We start from the raw sequence: 16,173 nt of genomic DNA on the forward strand, positions 1-16,173 counted from the left end.
GTTGGAACGAAAATATGTCTACCAAATTTAAGACGATCGAAGCATAATTCACCCGAAACCCATATGAGATCTTCTTCAGAAAATGACTTAAACGCACATAAATGGCTTTCAAATGTCGATGTAATAGTTATCATTATGATAGAATTATGGTAGAATTAAAAAAATACTTTAAATTATGGAAAACTTGGTCCATAATTGACCCAATCCCACATTTAAAGTCCCTATTCCGAAAATCACGCTGACGTTCTTAATAATCTAATGATCAAAGTCCATATATATATGTATATGACCACTTCCAAATTTGCTTTTTTACGACATATGATTTGCCGAATATATGTAACTCTTACTTCTTAATTATTTTAATCATAAAGAAATTACCACTAAAATAGAAGTAGTCTGCCTTTAGAGTTAGAAGTTTTCATACACTCACTTTTCAATCTCATTGTGATCCCTTTAATTGAGGTTGTTCTGGTTCTCATTTTCCCTAACTGGACCTATTTCATTCGTTTTGATCATTTTCTTAATGCAAAATTTTTAAGAAAATGATTTTCTGCAAGATGTTTTATATGGAGGATAGGGTCAAATATAGGCCGATCCTCGTAAAACTTGGAGAAAGGATTTGTTTTTAATTTTTAAGAATTTTTTATCCATCCTTGCATAATTTCTCTCACAACTTTTGTGCTTGCTCTGTTTTGTTGTTATAAACAATATATTTGCTTCCAAAATCCCACTTTCTGATCTCTCGGATTCCGTTTTTATTTAAAATCTTTGAAAATTTAAAAACTAAACTTAGTTGAAAACTTAGCCGGCTTACAGTCGATTTTAAGCCGCCGCCGACGTATTTAGTGTCAGTCGCCGCCGCTGTTAATATTTGTCGGCACAGGGCTCTGAATGGAAGAATAAAACAAATAGAAGTAGATGAACAAACCAATACAAATAAAACAGCAGTAAATAGACAGCAAAAGCCTATAAATTAGAAAAAATATTTTTATTCTTAAACATAAAAAATAAAAACTGTGATTACTATAATTATTACTTGATTCTTAAAAAAACATAATTTTTTGTTGGAGTTGTTTGAATACAAAGAGAACGAATAGGTGTGTTTTTAGTTGTAGTTGCTTTCATTATTTGCATTCACCCTTTATTTTACGACGCACATAAAAGTTTCATGTTTTTTTGTCAACATAAATCCAATTGGGGAAGAAAAAGTGAAAAATTTTAATGTATAAATTAAAATAATATACATATATGTACCGATACGTATATGTTTTGAATTTTTTTTATTTTTGGAAAGAGGTAAGTTCAAAAAAAAAAAAATTCATATTGGTACTGCCACCTTACTGCTGTTTGCAATATACATACATACATGAATGTATATACAACATATGTAATATATAGAAAAGTAGTTATAAAATAAAAAAATATACATACTTATACATAGTATTTTTTTCGGATTTCATATAAAAATTCCTGAAAGTAAATTTTATTTTTATCATATATCTTTAAATACAAAGCGCCAGTTCATACTTTTCTTCAAAAAATATTATGTACCTCTATTAGAATACAAACTTATTACAGTGCGAGCTCGATTTGCGCAATGGTCCCAGTTGGTATTGAGTTGCCTAAGTGTAGCGGACATTTTGGGTTTTTTTAACAAATCATTTTTTTAGAATCCCCACAGAAAATTTTTAGAGTACTCGGAATTGTAACCAATGTTGTGTGCTTTACTTTGTGTTACATACAATTTGATTTACTTGTATATAAAATCCGGATAAGAAGTTTAAATTTTTTAATATTTTTTTTTTGCATTACATCTTAATATACTTGTGATAAACATTGTATATGATAACAGAAAATTAAAATATGAAAAAAATCAAGTGTGCTGTAATTTAATCAACAAAAAACTTTGATTTATTGAAAAATATTTTTGGGTTTAACATTTTTTCAATGTTTAAATGAATTTTAAGCAAAATTTATCATGGTAGAAAAATATTAGAAGGTAGTTTCGATTTGATATTTTTGACGAGAATGGAGATTTTTGAAGTTAATTTTATTTGTAAATATTTAAAGAAAGCATTGCCACATTTCTAATATGGTTGTATCATGATCCCTGTCTAAAAACTAGTTATAATACATACATATGGAGAATTTCGTGTCAAGTGACCCAACTTTTAAAATAGATGTCTACCGATTTGGATGAAATTTGCACCAAGGTTAGTACTATGGAATAGTAGGCCTTCACTTAGCTCTATCGGCCTACACTTAGCTCTATCGGTCAAGAACTGCCGGACTTAGAGGGGGACAAAGTTGGACATTTTAGTCATACAGGGTTTTATTGAAATGAGAGTAACTTTTCGCCTATTGATCCTAGCAAAAATTGTTAGAAGGAGTTCAGATAGCTATTTATTCAATGTTTCCAAAAAATGTTTTATAAAAAATAAAAATAAAGAAATTCTAAGAAATTCTATGGCCCAAAAGAAGTTGATAAAAAAACACAAATAATCTTCGTAAAATTTGCAATATTTATTTTTATTGTAATAACAAAGTTATCATTACAAGAGTATTGCATCTAGAAGAACATTTTTTGAAGATAGAGAAAACAATCTTATAAAATTTAACTTAAAAATATTACAATATTGAAATCTAATTTACTTGCAAAAAGAACATAAAAATAAAGAATTATAATATATTTCTGAGAAAAAAAAATATATAGTTTTATCAAGTTTTCATTTTATTTTGAATGTTCTTAAAATTCAGTACAGTTTAATTCAGTATAATTCATAATTTAGTTTTATTAATATGAGCGGTGTAAAAACAAAGGCAGCAATTTCTATTTTTGAATAAAAGGATTTGTCTGAAGATATTTATATTTAAGTTTCCTACTTACTTAGGCCCATTATTACAACTTGCCAATAACGAAAGATATGATTTTATAATGCCGATAATTTGTTTCTCGTTATTACATGTACAAGGAAAGATAAACTGGCGAATGATCTTATGCTTTATCGATATCTTTTAACTCAAGTACAATTATAATCACCCTTATTCGGTATTTCAATTCGAATATTTTCTCCGTTTGGCAACTTTGGTATTCTGCAAACAACAACTTACAAAATCGTAGCTACGATCTTAATGCAGAATACATTATATTATACATACAATCGTAAAGCATTGAAAAGAAATGGAATTGCTTTTTTTTTTTACGATTCAGTTCTTTGTTGGAATACATTTTTTCGATCGTTGCTGAACGCGTAAACGTAATCGAAATGCAGAATAGGGGTGAATAACAGAAACGAGTTATCTGCATAATAAAGTCCTACCGTTAGTTTTTATCAAGTAGTAATAATCAGTATTAGTATTATTTATAAATTTATACAAACTATATTTTATAGTTCTAAATCAATAAAGTCTAGTTTTCTGGAGAACAAAAAAAAAAAAAAAAAAAAACTAATTCGTGATATATAATACAAAAAGACAAGGATTATTTCATAATACTTTTTTAAAACCTTAGTAATTTAATTTGGAAAACTCATGGCGTATCTGCTCACTTACTACTTCTTAGTCTCAATACAAATATTTTAACTTATGAAATATTTTTTTATAAAAAAAAAGTACTAATTTTTTTTAATAATACTTGTATATTTTGTTGTGGAACATTTCTTATTTCCTTTTCAATTTTGAATTTGGTGAAAATCGCTCAAAGAAATTGCGTTGCCCGATTCTTTTCCAAGAAGCCCCGATTCCACCAAACATCGCGAAATAGTTGGCTTAGATATCGCTATATCCATTTTTTTCTCAAATTTATCGCTAGATTCCCGTGGATGATTTCTTTAGATCAGCTTTGGAGATTCGTCTTATCATCCGGTTTGGGGTGGTCTGATGTTTTTCTAGAAAATTTTTGACGTGGAGAGCTAGTATCAGTGTCATATTTGTTAATATACTATAAATGCTATTTTTTCTTTTTTGAACAATAGGGCTGTTCTCCTATATCCTTTTACGATTTACAAGCTTTATGAAGTATAAAAATGGATATATCCTGGGCAGGAGTATTTCTTTGGGTTATTTTTATTATTAGTCCTAAAAATAATGTCGTAGAATTTCTTATACATTAAATTTAAAATATTATTTGCCAAAATACAATTGATTTTTTTGTCAAAATTAGATTTAACTAAAAAAAAATATGGCGGTCTCCAATTAGTTGTCGCAATTTCTTTGATTTAGTTTTGGACGATTATCACCAAATTTATGGTCATTTATGGACCGATCTTCATAACATTTGGTAGAGAGAATTTGGCTCAAATGAAACTTATTTATGTGTTTTTCGGAGGTTACTTGTATGGGGGATATGCGAAAACGTGGACCGATATTGCCCTTTTTCAATACCAAACAAACCTTACCTATAAGAAATATTTGTTGAAAATTTCAACTCTTGCACTTTCCGTTCGGACTCTAACGTGCTTTTAACAGACAGACTGACTGATGTACATATATACTCTTGTAGATATGTATGTATATACTCTTGTGAGTCTATGATCAATATTTTGATGTGTTACAAACGGAATGACAAAATAAATATACCCCCATCTTTATCGATGGTGGGTATAAAAGCCCCTCAAATTATTTCAATCCAAATTATCATTAATATTTTTAGCATTTTTGAAATCGCAATTCCTTTTCCAAAAAATCGCCGAAACTGTCAACACTGATTGGTTGTTTTTACACACACAAATTTTCGTATTTTATATACATACATATGTATATTCTCATTCGTATTCCAATCAGCTGTTGTATTCTTCTTTTCATTGGAAGTTTGTTTACCTTTTTTTGATTGATTTTATTTCATTTAACCCAGTTGTGTTTTAAATGTTGTGGAAGTCAGTTGTTTAGGCGATAAATACGTAGAAAGATATACGGAGTTAAATCGAAAATAATTTTAGAAAATAATTCAATATTTAGAGAGCAAAAAGAGAATAGATTCCAAGAACTAGAAACAATGAAGAAAGAGAAATAATAATGGAATTAAGAGACTAACACATAGAACAATGAATACGCAACAGAAAAATATAGATTTCGTAATTTTTAGTTTCTTTGTTCGCGCAACGAAGTGAAACGACGTTATTGTCGAGACGTTTTTAATAAATAAAATTTGGTGAATAAAATCTCTTTGAAAATATAAATTTTAAAGTTTTTAAAAATATTTCATAGAACTGGATGGAATAAAAATAAAACGCAAATTATTTTGATGACATTTAATCAGAAGATAGTGTCGATAATACTTAATAATATTTTACACAAATCATTAAAAAAGATATCACAAAAGTTAATCAACCACTCAAGGATTTTTTGTTCTTGTAGTTATCAATTCGGGCGTCAATCTTAATAAAGGGAGATACTTTATTGCAACAAATAAATTTACATTTCTTTTCAAATCTAATATAATTGGAAAATTTCGCCCTTATTTCATCACGTTTGACTTTGGCCAAGAACAACAATTGCAGCAAAAAAATATAGGTATAGAAAGAAGAAAAAATTTAAAAGAAAAACAAATACCTATATCTTACAGCTACAAATACTGTTTGAAGCAGAAATGACAACAAAGGCAAAAATAAATAAATAAATAAACATCGTCGTTGGAACATATGATTATTGTTTTGTTTTTCTCTAATCATCATTGTGCATATATGTACATACATACATATACTCACACATATTCATATACTATATATACAGTTTCTTTGTTGAACAAGTTTGACTATCTGAATTTACTATATATACGTACATGTACATTAGAGGAGTCCAAAAATATCGATTTTGCTCTGATGGGTCTCAGTTTGTTCATTGGTGTCTAAAACTTACTGGTGTTAAATTTTAGTATTTTCATAAAACATGCATTGTTTTGATAGCCACAGTGACGTTTTTTGTTGTTGTTGTTGTGTATGGATGCACTGCAAAGTTGAACTCAAAATATCAAATTAGATAAAATTTATTTTTAGATTAACTAATCTGATTATTAATTGGTATTAAATAGCCAACTCTAAAGCCAGCTCTCAAAATATTTTGAGTTAAATTTTAAAAATGAAAAATTTAATTTGTTATATTGTCTGGAGAATCCTAAGATTTAATATTATGACACTCTTTAAAATTAAAAAAAAACACGTTTTCTTAAATAAACTTTTTTAATAAAGTCCCTAAAATTACCTCACAAAAGTACAGTTAATCACAAAAATAAGTATACAGAAATACTGACGATTGGTTTTATTAAAAAAATATTATTTTTTCAAAAAACAAGAAAGTAACACATTTATTCATTAAAAACAATTATGATAATTATTATTCACTACTTTTTTTCTTCATATTTTGGTTCTTTGAGTTCTCATTTAAGCTAAAGTTAAAAAGGTGCAAAATTTACGTCACAAAAGTAAGTATACAGATTATTTCAGTATATATTTGGTTTAATGATATTAACAAAATTTATGAAAATTTTACTTGTATTAATATAATTACTTTTTAATAAAATATTTTTTACACAATAACTTGGAAAAATCTACTTTTAGTTCCGAAATCTTGAAATTTGGGCCGATTGGCTCCGGAATTAATTAGTAGAACAGTTTTTTCTCATTTCTACGATTTTTTTTCCATTTTAGACCCCGGATTGTGGATCTGGTGGTCATTGAACCCTCCAAATGATGCATTGGAAATAGAATTTTTAACTTTTGAAAAGAGTTGTTATTTCGAAATTAATGTTATATGCATGGATTTGGCCATTTTGAACACAGTACGTTCTTAAAAACCCGAAATTTAACTCCGATTTCTTAAGACTTACAACATAAACTTTAAAATTTGGATAATTCTATATATTTTCTTTAATTTAAACAGGTTTTCCAAATACTCCGATTTCCAAAGCATACAATAATGCTACCAATCATATCTTGATATACTCGATACAATAACCATGTTTTATGGATCGGACATTTTATATGTTCTAGCAACAAATTAAGATGTATCCGTGTTTAAAATTGTTCAATTCGTATTCATACCACCAATTGAGCCTGATTTAATATAAAAATCTTACTATTTTGGACAATAATCAATTTCAGAACCGATATGTAGTGTAAGTTATTGACATGGTCACCATTTGACGATTATTGGTAGTATTTAGGAGTGTGTAATGGATGATTGGAACCAAAAAACTTGTTTTAATTAATGGATACTAGTGCAAATATTATTAATATCGCATTTTAAGACATAGATTTTAGGAAATCGCCGTTAAATATCGAATATGTACGCTATACTATGTTAAAAACGGCAATGTTCCGCAATGGATTGTAATTATTGTGAAGAAACAATTAATTTAAAAGTTAAAATATCGTCTTCCAATGCATCATAATGAACAAACGAGGGATATTATTGAATACCCGATCCAAAACTCCGGGGGTTTAAATAGTCAGATGTTCTTAAATAGGAAAAAATGCTCCTATAAATAATATTCAGATCAATTACCAAAAATTTCAATTTTTCGGAACAAAAAGTGAATTTTTTCCATGTTATAGTGTACAGAATATTTTATTATAAAATAATTACATTCAAACAGGTAAAATTTTCATGAATTTTGTAAATATCATTAAGCCAAATACATATTGAAATTATCTGTATACTTACTTTTGTGACGTAAATTTTGTACCTATTTAACTACACCTTAAATGAGAACTCAAGTAACCAAAATAACCCGGAAAAAAGTAGTGAATAATAATTATCATAATTGTTTTTAATAAATAAATATGTTACTTTTTTGATTTTTGAAAAAATAATATCCTTTTTTAAATAAAACCAATTGTCAGTATTTCTGTATACTTATTTTTGAGATTAACTGTATTCGAATTTTTCCTTTATTTCCATTTCATCTTATTATACGAAACATAAAAATTTTAATCAAATGGTTTTTTGGTTAAAATTGTTTTAAGGAGTTACTATCAAACGAGGGAATATATTTTTGTCCCATTTGGTCCATAATTTTGAGGCGATTGTTCCATCTTTTTACGTAATATCATTATGTAATTATCATTTTGTGAACCTATGTCCCTTTTAAAGGACTTCAAAGTTTTAAAAAGTTAATTTTTCAAAAAAAATATTTTAAAATACTTCTGCCTATCAAACAATGTAAAATTTGATGTCAAACGGGAAGATTTGGAAAATATTTATACCCGACACCACTATAGTGGGAAGGGTATTATGCGTTTGTGCTGATGTTTGTAACGCACTAAAATATTAGTACTATACCCACCTTACCGATTGACTCATAATCTCTTCGATTTAGTCGATTAAACGATGTCCGTCCGTCCGACCGTGTGTCCATGTAAACGTTCTTATCAAAGTACAGTTCGCAATTTTCAAGATAATTTGATAACATTTGGCATACAGTGTGTGACAAAACAATGGAAACTTTTTCTATATATTCACAAATGGACTCAAAACCCAAAAAATTTATTTAAAAAAAATAATTTTTTAGTATTTATTTTGTATATCCTTATTTACTTAAATTAATAAAAATGTATGAAAATAATTCGACCAGTTTATGTTATCTTCAAAGAGTAGACGAGTAGAACGATTCTTTCTAAAAGTAAAAGATTTTCTCGCAGGGTGACTACAGTCAAGACCAGTCTCATTTTCCGTGTGGCTAACCATAGGAGTACTAATTTCGAACTTTATAATAATAATTACTCCTGAGGAGTAATTTTTTGGAATTTTTGGAATTCTATTGTCATCAAATTATCCTGTAATATCCTGTTTTATGAGGTCTTCAACCCATATGTTGAACTTTCACTGTATCTTTCTCATGAAATTTTTTAATATTTTTGAAAGTGTTGATTTATTCATTAAATATTTATAACAGATCAACAAATATTAGGTAAAATTTTAAAAGAAGTATTAAAATCGTTAATTATCTTGATTTTTAAATCTTAGCTCTAGCCATTTTAATTGATGATATAAAAAATTAATTTTGCTAAAAAATTACAAAAAAAAATTTTACAAAATTATCAAAATGAAAAATACCTTGAAATAACTGTAAATCACGACGCTTTTTACACGGTTATTTTGCATATTTTTTTGTAATAATCTTCTTTTCTGTAAAAGTTTCCAATATTTTGTCAGTACCATAATAATAAATAATCGTTATTTGGGTTTCTTTTTACTGAATTTGGTTAATTTTGGTTAATAAATGAATACAAATAAAAATTAATAATAATTATTAATAATAGTTGTGTTTTGTTGCTATCAATGAGTGTTAACGCTTAAAGTTAGCAACAAAACGAACATTACCTGACTTGGCATCACTCCACAGAAGAAATCTGCTAAATCTTGAAATTATTTACATTTTCTTAAAAAAGGTTTTTTTATTTGATATTTTTTTTGATTTAAATTTTATTTTAAAATATTTTTTTATTGTTTGACATAAACACATTAATATTTGTATTTTTATTTTTGAATTGGTAGCACTTTTATCGACGTTAAAATTAACTTGTATAATTGTACACGTTAACTCCTAACGTTTATAAATTTTAAATTTATATGAAATTGCCTTTGAACGTTAGCAACAAAACACAACTAATATATTAATAATAATTTTTGAATTTGGACCATTTCTGAAATATTTAAAAAAGTTTCCATTGTTTTGTCGACCACTGTATATGTTTCTTTTGACCCAAGGACGAAGCCTATTGAAAATCGGTCCATTATTTCACCTAGCCCCCATACAACTGAACCTCCCGAAAATAGCTTATGGGTCCATAATTATATAAAATATAAATTTAGCTCGATAAAAGGTGGCACAACAAAGTTTTATACAAGCCTTGATGACCTTGCCAAATTTTTAAATGATCGGGCATTATTTAACCCTAGCCCCCATAAAAAGTCCCTTCAGAAAGTGACTTTAATATTCACAATCCACTTATTAACACTAATATTGCAAAGGAATTTAACAGATAAATATCAGAGTTCAGAAATATTCATGTACGAACACTTAAATTGATACATTCGTAATAAATAGACATGAATGAAATTAGCAATTTATGTTTTTTATTTTCACATTCGGAAATGAGAAGCTAATTTTTGTTTTATTTTAAGGACACATAAATGAAAACAATTGTATTTTTTATTTTAGCACATATTTGTAAAGTGAATAGTGAAAAATAAAAAATGCCAAATACTCAAATATGTCAAGTCTTCTCATCACACTCATTAATATTTGTATGCATGTGTGATTTGTTTGAAAATGAAAAAAATAAAAACAGGTTTTTTCACAATAAACAAAAAACTTAACAAGGGCAAATAAATACAAATATTCCATTTAGTTGCTTGACAGTATTAAACAAAGTAGGTTGTCGTCGCTTTGTTTCAGAAATTGCAAACATAATTTGTAAAACTAAAAACAAAAATTGAAAAAACGTTCCTGTTTTATTAACAATACAAATTCGTGTAAATTTTAAATGAAAAATATTCTTTGCTTTTAATTTTCGAATGCTAGAGTGCAAAATAAAATATGCTCATTCATTTGAGTAAAGTTTACGAAAATATTTCTGTATTCTTTTCTCAATTTTGTGTATGAAAATAAAAAAAACAGAACAATACATACAAGAATGAATAAAGCAAAATGTTTTGTCTTTTCCTACATGTGTAGATAATAACACAACAAAAATATTTTTTTCATTTACATAAACGTGAGTGATAAATGAAAGAATATTTGGTACTTTGATAAATATTATATAAATATAAATCTATCCAGCACATTTTATCGCGATCGGTCCATATTTGCTCCTATCCCCCATGTGAAAACTCCTTCAGAAAATTAGTTTTTGGTCAATTAATTTGATTAAATAAATCGAAATCAAGATAATATTCAAGATAAATGCTTTATTATGAAAAATAAAACACATTTAATATAGGGTATAGTCGGCCACGCCGAACTATACTTTCTTGTTTCTATTATTTTTATTTTATACTGTCAGGATAAAAAGTAAAACAAAATGTTTTACAACTCTTCTTGCTCGCTTGATATCAAATTTGGCATTGTTTGATTAGTAGAAGTATTTTAAAATATTTTTTGAAAAATGTACTTTTTAAAACTTTGAAGTCCTTTAAAAAGGACACAGGATTACGAAATGAAAAACTAAAAACGCAGTTTTTCTCCATTAAATTTTTAGTTTATTTTTTTTTTTTTATTTATTTAAGATTTATTTTTACAATCGAGCCTCTTAGTTTGGTCATATATGATATAGTTTCAGACGTATATCATCCGGTGCATGTTTGTAATTTGTATGCTTCTTATGGCATAAAAATAAAACTAAAAAAGCAAATGAAAACAATGAAAACCCAGTTAAAAGTGAGGAAAGAGTTGTGGAAAAGTCACTACAAATAACATATTCGAAGTACATCAAATTTTGGTGAAATACCAATGACATTTACACAAGCGTGTTATTGAAAGAATGTGTTCAAAGTTGTCAAAAATTAACATCCCTCCAATGCCACGCTAATGTAAAATTCATAGGTTTTGAAGCACTTCGAATTACTAGTTGGGATGAAAATACTACAGCTTTTTCCACACTTTTTTGCTGGTTATGAAATTTTATATTAATATTAAATGAATAACTTTTTGTACGTTTTATGACACTATCAGTGTTGCCACAACAAAATTTTTTTCTAACCAAAATTCGAATAAAAAATAACCAAATTAAGAAAAAAGTAAACAAAATTATTTTTATTTGTTTCATGTTTACATTTGGACATTAAAATAACAAATTCATTTTCTGAAGTGGAACTTGTAACTATGTTAAATTTCGTCGCTAAACTGGTATTATGAAGACAGTTATGAGCGTTAAAGTAATTTTCTGTAAGGGATCTTATATGAGACGTATGGTCAATTATGGACCAATTCTCATAAAATCTGACAGAGATATTTTAGTTCCTTTAAAACTTGATTATGTTGAATTTTGTTGCTATATTGCAGTACATTATGAGCTTTAAAGTCATTTTCTGAGGAGACTTTTTATGTGGGATAGAGTCAATTATATACCGATACTCCAATAAAACTTTTTTATATTGAATTTCATCGCTATAGATGTTTTTTAAGCAATATAGTAATTTTCTGAATAGGGAATAATATGGGGGCTAGGTGAAATCGTTGACCGATATTTCGCATTTTCAATACCAATCAAACTGGGTCAATTAAAAATATTTTGGCAAAATATTTCATTTTCCAATCTTGTTTCCTTTCGACTCTATCGTGCTTTCAACAATAAATATATGTCTCTTCGCGGATTCGTTAATAAGTGTAATTAATATTTATTTTAAAAAATAATTGAGTTTTTAACGCGTTTTAGCGCAATTCAAAAATACTCCACATATGACTTTTTGGAAAACAATTTTAAATTATAAAATTCTTCCCATTTTATGTACAGATTTGGAGATTTCGTTCGAAATGTGGGTTTAAATATAATACCATGTAGCGGATATTAGCATTACATTCATAACTTCAGCAATATTTGTAAACGTAATCTATCCAAATTATCCGACAAATTGACCAAAATTTAGAATTTAAGACAATAAAATAAAAACTAGTATACAACATCATCTAGAAAATGTAAATAAAGAACTAAAAGTCATGGTGAGATAGTAGAAGTCAAATATCATGAGTATCAAATCTTTGCATATATCGCGATTATTGTTTGTCGTACGAGTTTAGATGTTATTGCAACTTTTGTAGCCAATACAATTTCATTTTCCTTAGCTGTGTTACTTAAAAATATCATAAATATTAGCACAGTATCTTTAAATTTTAAATTTAATTTTTAGGACATAATCTACTAAGTACGTAGACTATTCCCACCAAATTTCATTAAAATCGAAATGCGAAATACAGCCTTCTTCGTTTTTTCATATAAGTATCGCGAGTTCTTTACATAAAAAGTTCTAATAGAAATATTAACGGAAGGACGGACGAGTTTGAATCGACCTACAAAGTGATTTTAAGTTCATGGATGCACCAAAAGGAGAGAGAGGATTCGTTATTCACGGTGTTAGATTGACTAGTGTAAATAAAATAATATTACGGTGTTGTTATGATTTAAATCAACTCATTTAATATGTGGAAAGCTCATAGGTACTTTTGCTAAATCCTAACCAATTAAGATATCGAAAAATACCTTTGTGTACATAAGTATAACCAGTAGATGTACAAATTGCAGTAATAAAAAAATTTCGAATAGTAAAAAAAAATTCCACATATTACCAAAATTCAAAACAGGACGATATATATATTTACATAGTTGATTTAAAACTAGAGATATTTTAATTTTATTTTTCGAATAAAAGCAAACAGCATTTAGTTCAATTCTTTGCAAAAAATAACCAAAATGAAAAAATAATTCGTATGTACACATGCAAAATAAAAATAACCAATTTTGGTTAATAATAACCAAAGTGGCAACACTGGACACTACTATACATTTATCTTTACTCTCTCACTCACGCAGAATCTGTTGCCAAAGCTCCAAATTACTCAAAGCAATTTGAAGAGCATTGTCCCAACCGTTTCTTCAATCCATGAGGAATTTTGTGGATTAAGCCACAAAGAAGATTTTTAACGTGTGCTTTGGGTCGCGATCCTAATATAAAAATAGAAAATGTTTCACGATTTTTAGTGCTTTCTTTGTGTCGCGATCCAGCTGAAATATTCTTTATTATTGAGCAGGATTGAAGCTCTTATCTACATGACCAAGATGATAAAAAATTTCTAAGTCTTTAACGTGAACACCTGTCTTGACGGCCTTATTTCACGGTGGTATTTTTCATCCATTGAGTAGACTTGAGAAAGTCTACCACGCACACCCGAGTGACTTCAATGAAGAACATTCAGGTGTCAAATTTTTGCACATGGCTTTGCCGGTCAATGTGCAAGCACTTTACTGAAGTACTCGAGCTATATACCTCTTGCCAAGTGATCACGTTGCGGAATGACAAGTAGCAACAACACTACCCATACATGCGAAGAAGTGCCGATCGAATCAGGGATATCGAAACCCCAACAAACACATCCGATAAATCCATAATCTAGCTTTAACATCAAGATGGACCATGAGGTCCCCATCCTTTAACGATCCGCTCAGGCAGATTTCTTGGCCCTCAGTCGCACAGCCACATCACAAGGCTCTGTTGCTTCGGCAACATCACCTAGAGTCGTATTTGGAGTCCACCAATAAAAGCCAATAAAACAGGATACCTCTTTATGTAGAGATAACGTGACAAAGGACGTAAGAATTTCAAAGTCAATCGAACCCAATAATTGCCCAGACAAGTTGAATGGTGGGCCTCAACCATAAGTCGCTAGTATGTAACAATAGACATCCTGATGAGATGGCAACGGCACCGAGAACTTCCCTGAAGTAAAAGGTCTACTAAATCAGTATTAGTTTCCTGTCGGGCAGAGGAGTCTTTCCCGATCGTTCACCAACTTACATCAGTTCCATTTTCAGAACATAAAGAGCGATCTACGAAATGACAGGCAACTACCGAATGTCAATCCCAATCTATACTGGCGCCCTACTACGCGAAGAATAAGAGATACTCAACGGGTTCAGGAATCCAACTGACCAGCCAGGATAAAGTCCTGCGGGCAACTGTCCACCCGTAGTACCAGATTATCTGGTGTTTTGGTTCGACCCCATGTCAAATCATTCCAAGGAAAGGCTGAGGATACATTTGATCATCACCAGTTTATAGTCCCGACAGACTAGGTTAGTAGCACCTCTATACCCCGGAATTGCAATACACCAAGATGGGATATATCAAGGACACATGCCCCGGGAGAAACTAGGGTGATGAGTCCAAAAATTTGGAAAGCTATAACCACAAAGATGGGATGATGAGTCTGCAAAATGCGTCGAATCTTTCAAAATGGCTGTCGTCGGCCTGGGAACTGAAACCAAAAGCACCATAGCAAGGAAACATTAAAACAGGATTATGCCATGGGAATGGTTTACACAGTGTCACCTTGGACCAATAGAAATAAATATTGAACAAAGAAAACTATTTTGTAGACTCATCCCGATTTGGTAGGTACCAATTCTGTGGTAGAAGTATTTTTCAATGAAAAGGCGACATATAGACATGTAAAAATCGCGTAGAATTTGTATCGTCGTAGAATTTAGCTAAAAGCAATGACCGCAATCCGAAAGAAAATTTGTGCTGAATAGTGAAGTGTCGGTTGGGAAAATGGCGAATAACCCCAACCAATTTGTAGGAGCTTTGACAGCGGGTTCAGCGCGAGTGGGAGAGTTTTAAACATAAAATAATACAAAATTTATGTAAAATGCGCTTTAAAAAATTGAGCTTAAACAAGTAAGAGTTCTATATTCGGCTGAGCCCTTCAACATGAGGTGTTAGAAAAGTAGTTAGTAACTACAATTATTACAAAAATCAGAAAGTCCCCTTTTATAGATTTTCGTTCAATCAGTAAAAGTCCCCTTTTATAGGTTCTCACCTAATCCGGGCCGATGTTTCTAGGTTCAATTTTATAGAAAATTCAAAAAGTAGCTTTTGAAGAACTAAATAGTACCAAAAAGTCCCCTTCTATGTGTTCTACTTAATCTGGGTTCTTCATGCAAAATTACATGTTTCTAGGTTCAATATTATAAAAATTCAAAAAGTTCCTTTTGTAGAACGATAGAGTACCAAATAGTCCCCTTTTATAGGTTCTCACCTAATCCGGGCCCTACATGCTAAATTTCATGCTTCTAGGTTCAATATTATAGAAAATTCAAAAAGTACCATTTGTAGAACGACAAAGTACCAAAAAGTCCCCTTTTAATCCGGGCTCTACAAACATAATTCCATGTTTCTAGCCAATAACAACACACTGCTTCTTTCATAATTGTTGTTCTTGCTTTGCTTTTTTATAAACAAGTAATACAATAACAAAATTAACCGTATTGTTATGTGTTTTGTTTTTGTTTGTTTATTACTTTTGTCCGTGCATGAATGAAAAAACTCAATTTTTGAGGAAATTTTCAGAGGTAGTCTCAGTTTTTTGCTTATATCTTCCTTTTATTTATGGACCGAATTTGCTGATTTTAAATAGCGTTCTATTCGACCGTATGTCCGTATAGAATTATTGAAGATTCT

General features: G+C 29.2%; 1 protein-coding gene across 5 annotated transcripts in view; it reads left to right on the top strand.

Annotated features, from left to right (window-relative positions):
- Positions 1–886: 886 nt before the first annotated feature.
- The window catches only part of LOC119603707, a 49,240-nt gene continuing 33,953 nt past the window's right edge, over positions 887–16,173 (top strand). Inside the window, exons 1-2 of one of the 5 annotated variants that reach the window (XM_037955839.1) lie at positions 4,841–5,149; positions 5,356–5,511. The gene's annotated coding sequence lies outside the window, so the exon portion shown is untranslated. Of the gene's footprint in view, positions 1,297–4,840; positions 5,512–16,173 lie in introns of those variants that run through there. The other 4 variants (XM_037955837.1, XM_037955840.1, XM_037955836.1 and 1 more) reach the window with 4 other exon arrangements.

This window comes from Lucilia sericata, unplaced genomic scaffold (assembly GCF_015586225.1).
Source record: "Lucilia sericata isolate MDLA Ls3-8-SP2 unplaced genomic scaffold, ASM1558622v1 Contig000328F_arrow, whole genome shotgun sequence".
In the NCBI taxonomy this organism is placed as follows: domain Eukaryota; kingdom Metazoa; phylum Arthropoda; class Insecta; order Diptera; family Calliphoridae; genus Lucilia; species Lucilia sericata.